This window comes from Lissotriton vulgaris, chromosome 2_1, assembly GCF_964263255.1.
Source record: "Lissotriton vulgaris chromosome 2_1, aLisVul1.2, whole genome shotgun sequence".
Lineage (NCBI taxonomy): Eukaryota > Metazoa > Chordata > Amphibia > Caudata > Salamandridae > Lissotriton > Lissotriton vulgaris.
Genome location: NC_141687.1, coordinates 717,822,920 through 717,840,234, shown reverse-complemented (window position 1 = coordinate 717,840,234; position 17,315 = coordinate 717,822,920). Strand labels below are relative to the sequence as shown.

At 42.4% G+C, this 17,315-nt stretch overlaps 1 protein-coding gene across 1 annotated transcript in view; it reads right to left on the bottom strand.

Annotated features, from left to right (window-relative positions):
- Positions 1-16,298, bottom strand: part of LOC147731035 (uncharacterized) — a 212,417-nt gene extending 196,119 nt beyond the window's left edge. Inside the window, exon 1 of the mRNA XM_086958670.1 lies at positions 16,212-16,298. The gene's annotated coding sequence lies outside the window, so the exon portion shown is untranslated. The remainder of the gene's footprint in view (positions 1-16,211) is intronic.
- Positions 16,299-17,315: the final 1,017 nt, after the last annotated feature.

Below are 17,315 nucleotides of genomic sequence, written 5' to 3'. Positions count from 1 at the left end.
AGAGCTGGAGTGATGTGATCAAAACTTTTAACTCCAGGCATGTATTTCTCAAGCACAAGGGTTTTCGTAAAGGAGAACATGATCCTCTTTACTGGAGATAATTCCTGGGTTTTGATTGTGAGACCTGGACCTGGACAAAAGCAATTGCTGCAATCATACAAGGTACAGCCCCCACTTTCCATTCATTTTCAAACAAATGTATATGGTAGATTCCATTGTTCCTAGTGTGCCATCAAATATGCTCTCTAGAAGCTTCTAAGGGACATGCTAATTTTTCAAGAGTTTAGTTTTCAAAGAGGAAATAATGTCTCCCTCTGGAAAATCCACAAGTATATTTGAGGCTTGTAATGAGTATACTGGCATACAAGTTCTTTCTACACTTTCTGAGATGAGATTGTGGAGCGGATCTGGTTGGTCCAGTAGCTGGAGGGCAGATTCCAGCAACAGTTCTCAGATGGTAGTTTATGTTTAAATCTATTTTTAAATTCGGATACAGATTTAACCCATGAGGTTTTTTAAGTGAGTTTTTCTAATCAGAAATTATTACCTGGTGCAATTACCACTTTGGAAATAATATGTTTACCACTGTAATCCGCCAGGATTTTGTGATTTTTTCAATTCACTAAAATAATTGCAAAACCGTCACTTTTGTAAAACAGTCACTGGCAAAATTAATGTGCCACAAATTATAGTTCACAGCACTGCTGCTTGACCTAATAAAAGGTTGCCTGTAGTAGACAAGAGGGGTCATAAAAATACACCCCGGGCATTTGTTTGCACCCTCGCCCAACACATGTCGCTGGCTAACATGTGTTGCACACCTTTTTAACAGATCTTTCCTTTCATGATTATTCGATGAGCAAAGGAACATTACATTGTACGAGACAACGTGCATTAGCATTACCTGTGTTAGTCACCTCTTTTTCAACTCCCGCCTCCTTCCCCCTACCACAGGTCGCTACTGTGCCTTAGGAATGTAACAAGATTACTCCTACTCACACCCCAGATTCCTTTTCCATCTTAGTCCCTCCCATCACACAAGTTCATCCTGTTGGCTACCCTCTATTCTCCTGGATCTTCTCTCATAGCCCCAACCCTGGGCCCGGAAGTGTCAGGCTCCCAGGTTAGAGACTGCCTTAGTGGTGTAGGGTCTCCTGATTCCAACTCAGGGTCTTTCATGCTATCCACCAGCACCTCTCAGGCTCTGGCTCTCTCAATCAAGCCGATCCCCCTCCAGGCGTTCCTAGGCAAAACCCTCCCTTCACATCCAGCCCATCTCTCTAGGTCATTTTTCACATTATTCTTCAAGGCCCTCCTGGTGCTTTCCAGTGTATCCTTAATTCCTGTTTAGCTAGGATAAAGGTCAGGTCTTGGAATCGGCTACTAACCCTTGTTTTGGAAGTGTGGGGGAACAGACTGAGGAGGCAGTCGGCCGGTGAACAGGGGCCAGGCCTCTCAATGATAGCCGCCACTGTTTTTGTGACTTCGTCCCAGTACCTGTGCAGTGTTGGACATGCCCAGATCATGTGGAACATTTCCGCTCCAAGTTCACCACACCGCGGGCACCCCGCATCCTCCCTGTGGAAGTATTTCTTATTGTGTCCTGGGGTGAGGTATGCACTATGCAGCATGTAGAAATGTGTTAGCCTAAAGCTCGCATTTCTCAATACCTGGGGGTTCCTGGCCAGGATGTTATCCCAGTCCTTGTCATCTATCGGGTGTCTAAGTCCGCCATCCAGCAGTCCTTCAATTCGTACAGTGGTTGTGGTGTATCGCCTCCTATCGCTCTATAGATGCTTGTAACTGCTTTATTTCAACCTCCCACTGTGCCTGTTCAAGTATTGTGATGTTTTGGTTCCGTGGTGCCCATGCACCAGTGCTGTTGTATGGTGGCTGTCACCCCCCTGTGTAGTAAGAAGTGGCATGGAGGAAGGCCCAATCTCTCTCTGAAATCCTCAAAAGGGAGGAGTCCCCCCTCTCTGTAAAGGTTCCCTATCCTAGTCCCTCCCACTTGTATCCAGTGCCAATGCTCTCCCACTGTCCCTCGTGCAGCAGGATCTGTAACACTGCCATGGGTAGGTCAAGTGAATACGGGAAGCTCACTTCAGGCGGGCTCCCTCCCATGTTCGATAGTAGAAGCCGTAGAAGCTTATCAAGTTCTGGTATGAAGGGCCCAATCTCCCGTTCCTGTGTCTGTTGCCCCGCTATCCATTGTGTGAACCACATCAGCTGCCCTGCTAAATATTATGCCTCAAAGTCGGGGACTGCAAGCCCTTCGTCATCAGTTGAGCGCTTCATCGTCGCCAGGGCCACCCGTTTGCTGCCATTTCCCAATAGGAAGGATAATATAAGGGAATCTAGTTCAACAAACTGTTTCCTCGGTACCCACACAGGCAATGTCGTGCAGAAATACAACAGGCGTGGGAGTGCCACCATTTTAAAAAGCGTCACCCTCCCAGCCACGGACAATTGTAAGGTTTTCCAGAAGTCTATATTGGTCCTCGATGATCTTATAGTGGCCCTAATATTTTCTTCTTGTAAGTCAAATTGGGGATGATATACCTTCATGCCAAGGTATCTCAGACAACGAGGTTACCATTGGAGATTACCCAGCCCGTCAGTTTCGATTTGATGGATCATAAATTCATAGGTTTGTCACCTGGATTGCTTTCTATCTGCATCACCAGAATTTTCTATGTCCCAGCCGGTAACAAAACCAGCAAAATCACTTAAAGCCAATATTTTTACCTTTATCTGTACATATTTCAAACAGCAAATATAAATAGAAAGCAATTTTAAACGTGTACTAGAGCAGCATTAATGATTCATGACAAATAATTATAGTAAACTAAAGTCATGTTACAAATTAATACATACAATTTTGTTTACAGTTCTATTCAGGTTCACATTCGGGTATTTGCACACTCTGGAAACAACTACATATGCTCTGTATTTTTCTCTTGGGAAGGTGTCAACCCTTGAAATCCAGGGGTTTTGGATTTAAGATTTTAAAGACTGTTCTTTTTAAATTAATTTCTCCTGTTATGCTATAAATGTTTCATTAGGTAAATGTGTCGCTTTACATTAAAGTTTTATTATTCTCAGGATATCCGGTGACAATTCTCACCTGCTTCAATCAGTAAAGGTTGGGAGGAGGTCAACTTAATTTTTGGTTAGTCACGTTGTGCCTGGGCACCAACTGTGACAACCTCAAATAGTATGTACTCGAGCAAAGAAGAATCACTGCAGCAAGGAACATTACTGCTAATAAAATCAGCATGTTACACTGCTCTCCAAATTCCAAGCTCAGTGGGTTAACGTTCTTACTGGGAAAGTGCGAGGCCGTCTTGAAGACTGCAAGTTCAAAGTGCATTGTACACAGTGTGACTTTTCATCCACCAAGAGTGTCTAAATGTGCAATGATGAATTTGGAGACAATATCCCCGTTTGATGGGAAGTCAATTTAACTTAAAAGAGTAGTAAAAACTAAATTGTACACACTAAACATATCAACTATACAATATCAAAAATTCAGCACTTCTTAATGTTCTCCATCTTGCACCGACGTTACAAAATATTACATGTTGACTATTGCTGTTCTTCTTGTCCTAAAATAAAAAATTGTGAGACTCACACTAATAAACAGAGAATGTTCCAAGAGACTTTCCCTCACTTTACGTTATTTAACAATATATCAACTTGGATGCTCAAGTACACCGTGAGAATGCCTGCAAACTCAATGCATCATGAGATAAACTTTAAATGCATTCAATAGTAAAATGTTACCTTCTACTCGTTAAACCAAAGGGGATGATGGACAGAGTGTTGAACATTGCAAGCACTCACCCCCAGTCAACTGATCTAAAGAATGATGATGGATTAAACCCAGATCAGGTGACTGGGGGTGAGTGCTTGCAAAGTTCAACACTCATATCCATCATCCCCTTTGGTTTTGCTTTGTTCAACCTAAGTTGGCAGGGTAGGCCCAGACCTGGGTCCCTTGCTCACTTTGCCACTGGATTCAAGATAGCCTGGCTGTGAGCCTGAAACCGGTCCCAGGATGCTTGTTTCCGGTCCCGGGAAGACATGGCTTGGCAGTTCGGGCTGAATTGTTCCCATGAGGTACAGGGTCAGACTGATTTGCATATAACTATGTCTGAACTGGGGTGGCGGAGTGGGCTGAATAATGATGATGGATTAAACCCAGATCAGTTGACTGGGGGTGAGTGCTTGCAATGTTCAACACTCCGTCCATCATCCCCTTTGGTTTTACCTTCTACTTGTTCCCTCTTGGTGCAAGTCCTGAGAACCTTGTACTCATAAAAGAATGTATGAATGTCTTTGCATAAAGTCCTATGAAATGACGGGTAAATTTCTATGTACAGGAGATAATTTTCCTCCACCTAAGAAGTAAATCTATGCCGGATTTCACTTAGAACTGTACTTATGATTCATATGCTTCACTGCTAAATTTACCTATGGCATGTTCTATGTTAACTGCCTATTAAATCTTTATATAAAGCTTTGAAATGACAACCCTTTGTAATCCTTACAAGAATGGTTTTCACCTGCCACTGAGCTTAATCAATTAGACAGAAGTAACTGCTCAGTTGGGGATCACCAAAGTCTGTATTGGGACTACACTACTCCCGGTCCTAGCCGTTGGTGCACCCCACGAGTTGAATTTTAGAATAAGTCTGCACGCTGACAGATCTGGTAGCAGAGCTGATAGTTCGATTGGAGTTTACTCGTAATTAACAAACTAATTGGCGGTAGAACAGTGTACTGCACCTTCATGGTCCAAACTGTTTTCCCCAAATATAAATTGACCTAGTCCCAACCCACTCCTGGTGCTATACTGTGGTACCGAATCCTACTGTGATCCTGTTCCAAATTCTCCCAGAGGCTGAGTGGTTCACCATCATTGACCTCTGTCAAGCCTTCCTCATCCCATTAGATAAAGACAACCAGTTCTTGTTTGCGGTCCCATTCCAAGAGACGACCCTCGTGTGGTGCGGGGTGCCACACGACTATACACAAAGTACATACTATTTCAATCAGATACTCAAAAAGAACCTAAACTCACCGGCTAGTGGATGTAGGTGAGATGTCTTTGCATTCTTCTTCTCCAGTATTAAAAACAATAAAAAGATGTGGGGCCAGATGTGTGACCATTAAATTTTGCAACTCGCAAATTGCAACAAATTGCGATTCGCAATTTGCAAGTCTCAAAATTCAAAGAACAACAGTGTCACAAGACACGGTTTGCGATTCCCAATGGGGTCACAAATTGCATGCCTCATGAATATTAATGAGGCTGTCACAATTTACGACCCCATTGGGAATGGCTGGCACTCCCAGGGATGGTGCCCTGCTGGGGTCAGCAGACAACCATGTCTCGGACTGCTTTGTCAATAAAGCAGAATTTTTTTTTTCTTCAATGCAGCCCGTTTTCCTTAAAGGAAAAAGGATGCATTTCAAAAAGAAAAATGAAACTTTTCAGTTTCATTTTTTAAGGGTATGCAGTGGTCCCTGGGACCACTGCCTGCTCTTCAAAAATATTTGAGCATCCATTCACAAAGGGGAAGTAAAAAAAAAAGAATTTATTGCACAATTATTTAAAATCATTGCAATATGCACATACAAAAAATGACTGTTTGGGTAAAAAAGAATTCAAATCTGTTAAAATGGGCTGTCGGATTGATGGGAAGGGAAAAGGGAAGGGAAAACAGAAAAACCAAAGAAATATCACTAAGCGGGGCTTAAAATTCAAGCTTAATCAAAATGGTTGAGTCCAGAAAATAATTTCTATACAAGAATGACTGTTTAAGTAAAGAAAGAGTTCCAGACTATTAAAAGAAACTATAGGATTAATGGGTAGGGAAAAAGGAAGGCAGGGCAGAGAGGCCACAGGAATGTCACTTAGAGGGGATTGAAATTCAAGCTTGATCAGATGGTAGAGTCAAGGAGTTGATTTCTGTGATGAATTTTACAAAGCGAGTTGCCATCTGTGGCGAATCCTCCCTCATACAGGCCTCGAGTGCTTCTTGACATGTCCCGACGCCTAGAAGAAGCCAAATTGGTCTCAGCCAGAATATTCTTTGTACTCGAAGACGATGACAAATGCACAAAACGTGGATCAGGCTTTCCTTTCCCTGATTGCAGAAACGGCACTAGCAAGAAGCTTCTTTCATATATCCTTGGCCAAACTTGTATGCCTTCAGCGGAATTAAGCCGAAACGAAATCTCATTAATTGATGCTTAATATACGGCTTCATTGCTGATGCGAGGTAAGATGGTAGGGTTTTCGGGGCATACAGTTTGGCAGCCCAAGTGCCATGAGAGAGCTGAAGTACACGTTGCGTATCCGATTCATTTGATAGAATTTTAGCTTGCTTAGTTAGAAGCTTTGATTTCGTTTCGTTGGACAAAGGAAAGGACCAAATGTCCTCCGCTTCGAGGGATTTGAGGCAGAATGTCAGATATTTATTCCACGATGTAGTTGGATTACTGAGCAGGAGCCATATGCAGCTCTTTAGCGTATGGGGTTCGGCTTGTTTCGCTTTTAGTAAATATGAGACGTATCTTGCGCCCATGATCCAGTGCATGGAGGATAAAGAAAACTCTTTCCGGATCTGGGCGTGGGAAGTCGAGTTTGGCAATCGAAAAACTCTACGATAGCACGATGATTGTGCTCTATCTAGCCAGTTATTCATTTTATCTTTGAAAATGATTGCACCAAAGGGAATTGTAAGGAGAAATTTTGCGTTGATCAATTTTATCATTGGGACTAAGTCCTGGGAATGCAGAGCACTCTTCGATCGCATGAAGGCCCCTTCTAGTCTACGAGCCACTGCCTGCATCTCAATTGTATGCACCGAGCATCTCCCTTTATGATCAATCCAGACGCCCAGATACTTATATGCAGCAACAGTCTCCAGTGGTTTCCCTTCTATGAACCACGTGATCTTTTTTGTTTTCGCAGGTGAGATTGCCATCACTTTGGTTTTACTAACGTTTATCTCAAGTATATTGTTGTTACAGTACTGAGCCAGGGAATTGAGCAGTCTTTGGAGGCCCACCAAGGTTTGATCTAAAAGAATGGTATTGTCTGTGTATTGCAGGATTTGGATTATTCTTTGACCGATTCCTGGGGGAAAAGCTCTGGATCAGCACAACCATTCTGGAAGGTCTGCGAGGTGTAGGTTATAGAGTAGGGGTGCAAGAATGCACCCTTGCTTTAGGCCTCTATTTGTATAGATTTTATTGGAGGCAGACCATTTCAATGTTACTCTGACTTTAACCCAGGTGTCCGTATGTAGGGCTATCAGTGCATTTAGTAGCACCCGTGAAATACCCCATATAGCCAGTTTTTCCCACAATTTTGGCCGGCTGACGGTGTCGAAGGCTTTACGAAAATCGATGAATCCCATGTACATTGACTTGCCTTTTGCAGCAAGGGTTGTTTCCATCAGGTGGACTATGGAAATCAAGTTGTCCTCGATGTGGCAGCCTCTTCGGAAACCAGTTTGGGTGCAGGGGATTAGGTTTTCCGCTTCCACCCATTTTGTAAGTTCTTTTAAGAGTATACTTGCGTAAGCCTTCCCATCCACATCAAGTAGGGCTATCATCCGATAACTATCGGGGTTGGAACGTGAGCCTTTTTTGTGGAAAGGGACAAGGAGGGAACCTTGCCAGGAGGTTGGGATGGTGTGTCCTAGTATTGCATCCTCAAAAAGAGGGGTCAGTATCAGAGCCCATTTTTGTGCACAGGCTTTGAGCACCTGCGTGGGGATACCATTGGGTCCAGGAGCACCACTGGAGCGCATTTTCTTTATGACTCCTACTATTTCTTCTGTTGTTATCAAGGGGGAAGGGGTCCCCTAGGGACCCCTTCTTGATTGCGAGTGCTTTACTACCCTTCTGAGAAGAGTGGTAAACTGCAAGTGTTTTGCAACTGCAATTGCAGTCGCAAAACAATCATTAGGTAAGGACTTGCTATTAGGAAGGGACCCCCTTGCCATGCCCCTTCCAAATAGCGAGTCGCTAACCTTATTTTGCGAGTTGCTAATAGGTCAGCAACTCACAAATAGGGTTAGTACATTGAGCTAACCTATTTTGCTGTCGCAAAGAGGCCGAAATCCCTTTGCAACCGCAAATAACGATCGTACATCTGGACCTTAAACCTTAAATAAACCTAGAGACTCTGCAACTACCATGTAGCTTGACATTAATACAATACAACAACGATCTTTCAATCGCCTCAGTGACTAAGGAAGCTTGCAAACAAGACACGATTGCTTTGCTCAACCACTTGCACGTGAATGAGCATAAAGTCTCCTGCGAGAAATTACGTTACTGTCAGAATTAAGTCATGTGCTTGGTACTTCAGATAGACAAAGGAGTGGAGGAGAGTGTCCAATGAGTGCAAAGAGATGGTTCTTAAGATGAAGTTTCCAACCACTCCGAGAGAAGTGAAAATATTTTTGGGCGTGGTAGTCTACTGGTACTTTGATAAGGCTGAAACATACTGATGTCAATGAACCGGTACTGAGGGATAATGAAAAGTTGGAAGCCTTCCAGGAGCTCATAAATCGGCTTTGTAGCGATCCAGATCTTGGAATGACAGGTTATACGAAAGAATGTGTGCTCCTCTGTCACGAAAGACATGGGTGTGCTCTGTCTGTATTAACACAAGCCCATGAGGAGACTCTTGATCTGGTGGCTGCAGATTTATCAGTTTTTCTCAAAGAGGTTGCAGGGCAGGTCTTACCATTCAGCAAACTGAGGGGCTAGTGATGGGTAACCCCTTAATTGTAATCGGTCCCCCACTCAATCGAGATCCTCATGATCTGTACCAGAACTCAACATATGACAAACAGCTGCCAAACTTCCAGTGAGAGAATCATTTTGGCACAGGAAATGTGTCCATTCGTAAATGCAACACACTAAATCCTGCCTCTCTGTTGTCCACTTCACAGGGGTACTACAAGGGTGAATTCGACAACGATTAGTTGTGAACAAACCTGAGACCAGACATACTAGATGCATCCCTTTCTGAGTCTAACCATAACCTTTTTGTTGATGGGTCTTGTCTGAGGAACCAATGAGGCCTTTTAAGAGCTACTTATCAGGGGTATGGAATGTAATAAAATATCTACTTGTCCATGGGACAGGTTCCTTTATAAATCTGCTTGTCCTGTAAATAAAAAATCCACCTGTCTCTTTGATGCCATGTAGTCTGGCGACAAATTACGGCAGCAACCTCATAATATAAGAGCTCTGATAAAAGCATCTCTGATTATGTCAGGTTTCATACTATAGTAGGGTTTTAATATTAGCAATTCCCTTATTTTGCCACCTTCTTGCAGGTCTACATACTGGAGCTGGAAGCAGTAGCAAGCAATAGTTCCAGGGATGGAATGCCCTTTTGAGTTTGTGCATACCTACTAACTAGCATGTTTTAGGGGTTTTCACCACATCTTCTCTTATCTTTTTCCATACTGAGAAAGGTTGGAAATTTACTCTCGACGAGGGCAGAAGTAAAACTTCTTCCAGGGTTGGGAAAAAGTGGTTGGAGGGAAAGTGAACTTGTAAACGCTCAACAGATCTTCACATGAGCAAACCTACGCATGCATATTAGCTCATTCTAAAATGTAGCTCACAAACATTTTCTGGGAGTACGATTGCCTATCCTACTTCTTTAAATTCTTGTGAATGCGTGAAAGCCATAAAGCAGCAGTAATGCAAGGACATTATACCATAGGTGCCCTTTTGTGACTTGCTTTAAGAATTGGGTTTCTAAATAGGTCTGGAGTTAGCCAAGATCTTTTGTTTTTATTAAATATCCCCTATCTTTCTCTCTCTCTCGCTCTCTCTCTCTCTATCCATCAGCTGGCTTCACTGTGAGTGACCGCATTCTGCTCTTTCACAAGAGACATAACACCACACAAAGTAGTTTTGTTCAGATATAGTGAGTACTGTGGCTGTTCAAGGTGGGCGTAATATACTGCTCCGCCTGTGGAATTGACAGAATTTTGGCCACTCCATGTTACTTTTTAATGCGGAGCTCTAGACAAATTCCACCGATCATTGTGTGGCAGACCTTTACTCCTGCAAGGCTCCCGAAAAAGCGAGTTGACGAGCGAGATTTGTCATCCCCTAGCGTGATTTTCTAACACTGGCTGTTGCGGTCAGAGGACTGTCATTCAAGTAGATTTGCTGTCGCTCAAGTAGATTTTCTGGTCGAACAGCAGCAAAATCACCTTCAATAGCCAGCACTTTGCATAATGCTTGGTGCCGTTGGAGCCGATTTTCAATACTGCTCATGCTACTGGGGTTAAATTGCAACACAAGCTACATAGTTTCTGCCTGTTGGCCGAATTCCACGTAATCGCACAGTTTTTCTGGGACTACTCAGAATCCCACCTCAAATGGTATTGTGTGATTTTTTTAGATATAAAAATACTTTTGCTTTTTGCCAAACTTTGTTATAATAGTGAGGTCCCAGCAGCTCCCACAACAATAAAGTTTTACAAAAACCATGTCAAAAGAAGACCTACATCCACAAAACCAAAAGGCTGACAACCAATGTGAGACCTTCTGGCTGTGCCAATGCTTGTTTATTTTTATGTTTCTCATAATCTTGTTAAAACTGGTTAAACTTATTTTTCCATTTTGGAAATACTACCATCGATCAACACATTTGACTAGAAATGGTATCTAAAAGTTCACTTTAGTTAAGTGAAATTCATTTTCCTAGTTGCATTTTTTGTGAACATTTTATTTTGAAAGCAAAGAATAATCAATCTTGCTTTCAAGCTTTTGCAAATATTTGCATCTAATCAGAGTGCATTCTGGGAGCATTATACATAGCCTTACATTGGTTAACTTTGGACACATGTGTACACATTTTTTATAATGGAATCACAGTCAGTAATGCGGTCCGAGCTTATAAGTGCACACCCTATTAATAAAGGCATTGCATTAATGAACCATAAACACAAGTTAAAACAGCATTAACACATGTTCCCAAATATTACCGTAACTGCAAACAATGCCCTTCCCTAAACCAAAATGTGTTACTGTAAACTGGCAACCAAAGAATTTGTGCTGAAGGGTGTTGGGTCTACTTGTCCCAAGGACAAAATAAACATGAAAAGGTGTTGTCCTTGGCCACAAACTATTTTTTTAGGAACCTTATGCTGTATATCATACTTGTTCTATGTAACGTCTGCACAAGTGGCTAAGCTGATTGCCCTTACCAGTCTGCTGAACCTCAGAAGGGCCGCAAGTCACTATTTGCACTGACCACCAGCATGGGTTTAGCGTTGTGCACACTTTCGACCAGTTGTGATTGCATCAAGGATTTTTTTACATCAGCCGGCACCCCTATCTGGAATGGGCTGTATGTTTGATATTTGTTAGATGAGTTGCAAAAGAAATTGCTGTGGTAAAGTGTGCTACACGCAAGAGTGAGCGGTAGTTATTTTGTCACCAGAGGCAACTGTTATGCTGACAAGATTTCCTGATTCTGCCCTCCAGTCCAGCACCTTCTATTTAATTGTAATGCAGAAGGAGAGACTGTATCCAACATGTCACTGAATACTGTACATACTTTCAGTGAGTTGAGAGAACTGCAACATGCTGCACCAGAGTTAGAGAAAGCCAGATGGGAAAGGATGGGATATATGAGGGATGCTAGTGACATTTGTGTGTGCAGCGAGCGAGGAAAAATTGCTTCTTCCTGATTCCCTCCTGCCTGCAATGGTGCAACACATGCATGGTCCAACCCATGTGGGCATAGACAGAATAGCGTCTATCTTCTGATTGTATTGGTATTACACTTATTTCAGATCAGTAACAGAAAATGTTTGTCAACGCTGTGTTACCTGCCAAAAACAGAATGTGGGGAATAGGGTTGCAGTGACCATGAGTCACATTGGAAAGTCTGATGGTCCCTTCAACCATCTCCAAATCGACTTTGTGGAGATGCCCTGATGTAACCAATTGAGGTATATACTGGTGATTGCGAGCCTGTTTTCATGAATGGTTGAGGCATATCCTACCAGAAGATTTGACAGCCTAACATTCGCCATACAACAGCTGCTGGAGTGGATACTGCAATTCGGGATGCCAGTTCATCTTGAATCGGATAAAGAAACTCACTTCAAGAGTGAGATAATGCAATTTCTGTGTACAGCTTTAGGGATTGACCAAAGATTCTACTTTAGCTACAGACCGGAGGCATTAGGAGGTGTAGAGAGACTGAACAGAACAGGACAAACAAAGTTAAGCTGGCTAAAGCCTGTGCCTCCACGTCGCTGAAATGGCCCAATGCCCTTCCTTTGTATTAATGAGTATTTGAACTACCCCTTGTAAGAGAACTGGATTGTCTCCTCATGAGGTGCTGATGGGGAGATCTATTTGAATTCCTTCTGTTCCTGCAGCTGCTCTAGTGAATATCACAGATGACCTGGTCCTTGAGCACTGCAAGTTATTCTCTGATGTGGTGTGTTCTACCTCTCATCAGGTCGACACCACTATGCCAGCTGTCCGAGGGTCCCCAGGGCATGACTAGAACCCTGGTGATTGGATACACATCAACAAACATGTCTTCAAGTCCTGTTTTGAGGAGTGCTGGAGAGGGCCTTACCAGGTGATCTAAGTAACCAGTACAGCTGCCAAGTGTGCTGGTCTGCCGAACTGGATACCCATACCAAAAGGGCAAGGCACGAAGAGGAACAAGCAGAGCCAAAATCCAGTAATTACTTTAGTCACCCCATTTTTGAGCTGTCTGAGGCTGTGGAAGAAGAGTAAGACCCCGCTGAGGGTCCATAGTCTCCATCGGACGATTGTCACTCTGAGCAAGAGGATGATAAGAGTGCGGTTATCCAGAAACCACTTATTAACCGACCACTGGATTGAAAATTTGCATCCAGTGGAAATTCATGGGAGGCTGAAACTAATCTGCTGCTGCAAACCACGCAAGGAACAGAAGTGGAGGTGGGACATGGAAGCTCCACCGAGGAGAGCGAGTCAGCCTCATCAGAGCTAGAGATCTCAACCACTTCCAAAGGTACAGGTTCAGCTGAAGATGGTTGGCCAAAAACTACGGCAAACCGAAAATGACTGTTGACCTCTAAGAAGAGACTAGAGATGATTAGGGAGACAGTGAGTTAGAAGACCAAGAACAAGTTGATTTGATTGACATTGTGGATGAAAGCCTGGACGTGATCATACCAAGCGACCCAAAAGGAAGAGAAAGATCAATCAGACGTATTCAGGGCCAGACTGGACATATCTAGCCAAAATCAAGTTTGAATCTGATGACTGCATAACATCAACAAGCTTCCCTGAAACATAGATATGTCAGAACAGGAGCCTATTCACATTGACTACTGATAATCGTTGAAAGGACGGTCAGAGAGTTAGGGTAACGGTCAGACGATGATAGCTCCTTTAGGCCTCGAGTTGACACAAAATAAAAATCCCTGTAGCTTTCGAGATAGGATGGAGGCAATAGGATAATACCTAGAGGAGTAACCTTTGTATCTGAGATTTCCTTGATCTGAATCAGGTTAATATGGTGCAACAATGCTGCAAAATGTTGCTTACAAGCCTGACAGTCACCATTTCTGTTTCCATGTTTAAATGGCTGTTGGATGTCTATTTGTTGTGTGGAGATATCCCTAATATTCCTATCAACTCCACTCTTGAACCTGTAGTTTGACCTTCCCCACCTAACGTATTCCCCTTTATGAGTGTTTTCATAGTTACAATGTATATTATCAAATGTTAGCTGAATATGTGAAAGTCATGGAAGTGGAAGATTGCTTTGTTTGCTCCTATCTTCCAGCTTCTGCAGCTTACGGAGCAGCATATTTTCACTTACCTTTGTCTTACTCCTTTTCCTCTTCCGTTTTCCTAAATCTTTTCTATCATCGGGATTCTACCAAACGGTTTTATTTTAACTTTGATGATCTATTAGAAGATATGCCAATTGTCAGTGATACAATTCTTCATTTATGGGCTACTAAACATGTTTTTAGCTCTTACAAAAGGTTTTGATCGAGGGATCAGCGTGAATATATGATGAAATTATTTACTCCTGTGACTAACGCAAGTATCACTCACCTCAGCATGCATGATGTAAAAGGGAAAATGAACCAAGATGAGAGGATATTGATAGACTAATTAAATGAGAGGGTAGGGATCGAAGAAAGAGGAGTAAAGGAACCGCTCCCTAGATGAAACACCGATGTCACTAGCAGGGGACCTTTATGCATCATACGGCACCCAGAGGTAAATGAGACATTTGAGAAGTTAGGATGGAGCGAATGTGAACACAACTATTTAGTTAAGGAAAAAAGCTTTTCAAACCAAAATGCGAGCATAAAAGGGATCTATTATGTATGTGGCAAGTCAGCTTATTTCCAGCTACTACACAACTGGACAAGTAGTTGTTATGCAGCATTAGTTTTCTGCAGGCTTTATCATACTAATGAGTCATGCTTTCCTTTTGAGCAATACATAAAGAGGGGTAAACAGATCCTTAGTGATATCTTTGAGGCGCTAATACCATATATGTGAGCGGCATTGAACAATTTAAAGATTAGAAATGTGTTCACCCTAGTTGATCGGCTTGCCACTTACACTGCAGGTGTATCTAACAGTGATTAATAAAGACTTGCTTGCAATGGGAGCAATCATTATGCAAAATCACCTTGCACTGGATTTATTCCTCATGAAGAAAGGTGGAGTTTTCAAGGTCCTTCAAGCTCGGGAGTTCTGTGCCTATATATTGTGCGTAGGTAAGCAGCTTGACAGCTATATTACTAACATTTCGAGTATAATGCATGAATTAACTGAGTTGTTAGAGTCAGGTGATTGGGATGGCAAATCTGTGTCAGGTTTCACTTAGAACTGTACTGAATTATCTGTACTTATGATTTGTGTGCTTCACTGCTGAATTTACCTATGTAGTGTTCTATGTAAACTGCCTATTAATTCTTTATATAAAGCTTTGAAATTACAACCCTTTGCCTGCCATCCTTCAATAATGTGTATCACCTGCTACTGAGCTTAATCGATTAGGCAGAAGTGACGGCTCCCGTTGGGGGACCACTAAAGTCCATATCAGGCCTACACCACTCCTAGCCGTTCAAGTCCCATGAGTTGGATTTTAGGACACGTTTGCACGTTGACACAAGTCTACATTTGATGATGTACAGCTTACATAATGAAAAAAGCACTCTTAACACCCATAGCAACTTGAAATACAATTGTACCCCATCACACGTTATCTTTCATTGCGAAAAGGGTCTTACTCTAGCCTGTTTGTTGTTGCATTGCGATATTTTAATTTTACTCTGGGTATATAATGCGAAAAGCAAACTAAATGTAGCATTACTGAAATAAGGAACCATGATGGAATCAACTACTCACATGAGTTGTCAGGTTACACAGGAATTTCAATTCGATCACTATAGTTACCAATCCTGGAAAGGCGAGCTCCCAAATAAATTGGGGAACAGAGTCGAGTACCGAAAAAACAGTAAAAACTGCATTATCTTAGTTCCTGGCACAATAAAAATAAGTTTGAACACAGAGGGCATACTGATATATGCTATATAGTTTACGGTAAACAAGAAAACAGGAACCAACTTATTGAATATACAAGGTACAACATTGGGAATTTTCTGACAACCCCACATCCAGCAGAGACCTATGCCAACTTTAATTGTTGAATTCAATCAAATGCACCTGAGAGGTATGAATATGAATCATTCAGTGGACACTAGTTCATCGCTCGTTTCTTTCATTACATTTTGGTGCTTGTAAGGCTTTTTTTTAAGAAATAAAGAAAGAAAAAGATTCACTAGATGAGTCAGTTGTTCACAGCAGACACAGGATGACTTGCAATCTTTCCATATCCCAGTACAATCCGATTCATTGTTGTGCTTAAAATAGCTCTGAAGCAAGCCGAAATAGGTGCGGGTTATTTCACCTGCGAGATAAGTTTGGTAGGACCGCCAAAAATTTTACTTATAAAAATGTTTTACAGCTAAAGTCTCGAGTGGGGGTAGTTTACTGTGAAATAATAATGCATTCACTCTGAATTATGAGTGCATAAATACAAAATACCTCAGCTAGAAACAATCGTGACACATTATGATCCGACCCTTGATCCTAGACTCAGAAGCACGTACCTGTAAGTGGGAGAACGAACTCCTGTCACTCTACAACAAACAAAAACATTTACAGATTGCCAGCTGAGCTTCCCGGGACAATAATCGAATGCCGGCCTTTAACTGACTGGCCAATCACTGAACGCGCTGCGAATGATCTACGTGCAAAGCTAGATCGAGAACAAGTTGTTTGCGAGGAAAGCGACGGAGGGTAGACGGCCGAGATAAAACGATGTTATATGATAAGGTACTATGCACAAAGAAAGCTTAAAGGTAACGCTCCTCATTTATGTTTCTAGAAGGTCTATAATACCCATATAATAATGTGTGATGTTTGTTTATAAATCGTAAAATCTATTAATATAATAAAAATATATACTGTTTTCTTCAAATGGAAGTTCAATTTGGAGATCTTTTGTAGTTTTGGGTACATACATGTATCAGTTCTAACACGAAATAACCCATTTTATGATGGCAGGTATGTCGACTTCCTGCATCCTGATCATAGCAAGCGCATTTGCCCCTTTTCTATTTCCACATTACCTTTGAGATTGAGTGAGGCGGGTAAGTAGGCGGCAACATCGTTTCCATGTATAATCTCCTCGACAAACTGAGCTCCCCGTATTTTTAGGTCTCGCCTATTCCTTCCGCAGGGATAAATAGGCGAGATAATAGTAAGTAGAAAAGAAACGTCTACATAGCTACGGATCCCGTACCGTTCATATGAGCTATGCGCGTGCACATCATCGCCAGCCACATCTGACACCATGCCTTGGCATCAGACTTCAAAGGAAGCAGCTCTCACACCACCATTTGTCTGAGCCTCGGCATCAGACTACAAAGGAACCCGCTCCTAAGCCGGTCCCCCGCCCCCCCCCCCCCATCAGACTTCAAAGGAATGCGTTCCCGCTCCCCCGCCACCCCCCCCCCCAACAGCAATGCCAAGAGCTTGTCTTTTTTTTGCATCCATTTCGCAGGGAAGCTGTGTTTTGTTCGGCGTTCTCTGCACCTTTCTCGTTTTTTTTTCTGAACGACACCTTTCTCGGTTTTTTTTCTGGACGAAATTGAAAGCCTACCATGCTTGTTTACAGTAGCCTTGTTTTATGTTTCCGATGCGTTATTTTG